Source organism: Grammomys surdaster, unplaced genomic scaffold (assembly GCF_004785775.1).
Source record: "Grammomys surdaster isolate TR1022 unplaced genomic scaffold, NIH_TR_1.0 198, whole genome shotgun sequence".
NCBI lineage: Eukaryota > Metazoa > Chordata > Mammalia > Rodentia > Muridae > Grammomys > Grammomys surdaster.
Window position 1 is genome coordinate 6100642 of NW_021604643.1, and position 3616 is coordinate 6104257.

The 3616-nt window shown below is 38.7% G+C and overlaps 1 pseudogene; it reads right to left on the reverse strand.

The window, feature by feature from the left end:
* Positions 1-247: 247 nt before the first annotated feature.
* On the reverse strand, positions 248-607 carry LOC114623407 (annotated as a pseudogene).
* Between the last annotated feature and the right edge of the window lie 3009 nt (positions 608-3616).

The window sequence follows — 3616 nt, forward strand, 5'->3', positions numbered from 1 at the left end:
TTACCTGTGTCCAGTGCTTCCAGTCACTCTCCTTTTACATACTGACCCAACTGTGATTGTTCTTTAGGCAACTCGGTTGGATAGGTACCATCTTAATGCTTTTTTTTTTTTTTTTTTTTTTTGCACAGTGATAAGCACATTATTTTTATGGATGTGTTTAGGATGGAAAGGGGTTGGGAGAAGAGAGAGGAGGCAGGAAGGTGAAGGTATTATATACAAAGAGAAATGACAGAGACTGCCTCCTCCTTTAGCTCTTAGCGCTTTCTTTTTCTTTGTTTTCCGCATCCTCTGGATATGCATGCCACGTCAGTCTCTCTTCATAAAATGCTATCACAATTTGTGGACATTTCACATTAGCTTCTTTTGCAAGAACCAGGTCAGCTTCATCTGTGTCTTTCCATTTCATTAAGAACATTAAGTCGCCGCAGGAATCTGTTGCCCCAATGATCTTTTCTGGTTCCAATCCTCTCTCAAAGCCCCGAGCGATATCATTGCTTTGCTCTCTCTTTTTTTTAGATTTAATATCATCAGCGCTGTTGGAGAAACTAGAGTTCCTCTTGTTTCCTTCTGACTTCTCCCTGGGCTTGTTGTTTTCACCCTCCTTCATCTTCTTATACTTTTTCATAAACTCAGAAATTAGTTCAGGACAATCCAAGTTCTTCTCAGGTTCCCAAGTATTGTGCTCCCTCTGGTCTTTCTTTTCTGTTTCTGAGACAGTATTTAATGTAGTCCTAGATGTCCTGGAACTCACTATGTAGACCAGGCTGGCTTTGAACTCCCAGAGATATGCCTGCCTTTGCCTCTGGAATGCTGAGATTGAAAGTGTACACTACCAGCCTTAATGCTTTTATAAGTCAAGTCTCATTTCTACTACATATCTATCAGAGGAGCCAAACACCCATCAACTTCTTGACGATTTCACTGTGTAATTTTCTCTTTGTTACCTAGGAATATGAAGTCACATTCCACCAAGCTTAGAACACTGTTAGATGCATGAAACTGAGGCCCAGATACACATTTTTTTTTTCTTATCAAATGTTATACTTTCAGTAATTTAATTCTGGAAGCACATACATAAATTCTGCTTTAATTCATAAACTGTTATTTGTCACTCAATCAAAATGAAGATGTCATGTTAAAGATGAATTTACAGAATTGCCAGAACCCCAATTTTTGACAGAAGAAGACATACTCCCCTTATACTACAGCACTTTTAAGTTATGGTTCATTCCTCTTATTTTAACTTAAAAAAAAAATATGGAACAAAGTGTTTGGTCCAGAGACTATGTCCAAATGTGACTTAAGAAGGTCTTCTAAAAATTCTGTTACCAGTAGAAAATTGCTCCCTCCCTTCTCACCAGTGTTTCCCTCACCAAAATTTACTTTGTAAAAACCTCCCGGGAAAGGTCAGAGCACGCCCATCATTTGAGCAGTGGGAGACTAGGGATGAAGGATCTCTGGTTCAAGGACTGCCTGGGTTGTGCAGTGAGAATGGGTCTAAAGAGCAAGAAGCAGGTGAGGATAAGAAAGGAAAGAGAGAACTTCTTTTGTGATATGTGTTAATTATATCAATTATCTACAAAAGGTTCATGGAAGAAGGCTGAATATCTCTTTGATTCCATGAATGCACAGGTTGTCCTGAATACCAGCAATAGTTCATCCCTCCTAGGCATCCAACACATGCCTGTTTTGTTTGAGAAAGGGGAGAGAGAAGTCTGGGCAATGACTCCTGGTGGCTAGGTGAAGCATCTTCAATGTTGAGTCTCATGTAGCCTGGCCTAGAGTGAAATGCTGAAAATATACAATTTTGCCTTGGTAAATTTTGATTATTTTGATTTAATTTTCTAACTCCAGACTTAACTCCATTGTCCCCTGCACAGATGCTCAGGTGACTTGCTGTTCTGTGGACCCCGTGTATTTGATATTCACTGTAAAGACAAGCAGTCTGTGTATTGAAATAGCTAATGATTCACATATAATCTAATGCCATGGGTTAGTCAAGTAACTAATCATGTTATTGTTCTAGTATATCTTCTACCCTCTTTATATTATTGTAAATGATAGAAAACCCACTTATTTGCAAAGTATTTTATTGATACAAAAAGGATATCAATGCTAAACAGTTATCTCCTTTACTTGGTTTGTTAGTCACATACCTCCTTTCCTAGAAGAAACTCTTTTTAGAATCAGAGATCAGTGGCCCATTCCCATGCTTTGGCTCTTGGTTCTGACGTTTTCTTTGCAACCAGCTTAATGTTTATTAGTATGCTCACCAGAAAAGACAAGAAGAAGTTTGGAATGATACTGCTTGGTTGTAAATACCTATAAATATTAAAAGCAGATTTTGTGAAGGGTAAAGAGCCATGCCCTGCTTGAATTCTGGCTCCTTTTGAGAGTGTTCAGTTAATTATAACAGGCCAATAACTCCCCAGTTACCATGGCTAACTTCAAGCTGACTGTCATACAAATTGGCTTCACAGATCATAACAGTGGATATCAGACTTTCAGAAAGATTGTTTTAAAGACGTCTCTTCTGTGCTGGGAGAAAGAACTGATTGGGAGAATAAATATGAGGTGAAGAATTGGCCCCAGCACCAAAATGAAAGCCTGTGTGCTGTGAGAAGCATTCAAATAATTTTTTAATGAACTAGTTTCTTTGACTTCTTTTAAGACCTGTATGTAGGGGGAAATAAAAGCATGACAGGAATATAATAGATGGGGAAAAAATTAAACAAGATTCCGTGCCATTAGTTATGACTGACAAGCAAAAGATAATAGCCAAAAAAGCAAATGGACTTTATTAGCAAAGGGAGATAATGGTGATGGGACTTTTACAAATATATCAGGGAAGAAGTAGATGTCAGGATTTTTTTTTTCAAGTTCAATGATCTCTGGAGATGGGCATGAACACAAACGTCTTTAAAATGGCTGTGATGTTGATGCTTAATTCTGTATTTACCTGAGAAAGGATGAAGGGACATTTAGGTCACCAAATGAATAATGAAGGCATTTGCAGACATGCCTGCTGAAAACATTCAGTAAGTGATGGTCAATACTTGCAGAATTTGAACTTAGATATATTAGAAAACTCGGGTGACATAACTCCTCTTGGGTGGCATGAGCAATGTTAATTTTTTTCTCTTTTACCAATTTACTTGGAATGCATAATTTTATAAAACAATTGTGTTGATGCAGCATGAACTAAATATTTAAATGTATTGAGCTCAGCAACTTCTAACTTTCAGAGTAAGAAAGCAGGGAGAGTGGGGAAATAAATATTTGTATGCTCTGTGCCTTGGTCTGCTCCTTCTGTTCACTTCCCTCTTTATTTTATTTTATTTTTTTACTGGATATTTTATTTACATTTCAGATGGTATCCCCTTACCCCATTCCCCTCCCTGCCCAGGAACTGCCTATCCCATCCCCCCTCCTCCTGCTTCTATGAGGATGTGCCTTCATCTACTCTCCCACTTCAACCTCCCCACCCTCAAATTCCCCCACACTCAGAGTCCAGCCTTCATGGGACCGAAGATCTCCTTTCCCACCTATGCTCAACAACGCCATCCTCTCCTATATATACAGCTGGAGCCATGAGTCACTCCCTAAGTGCTCCCAG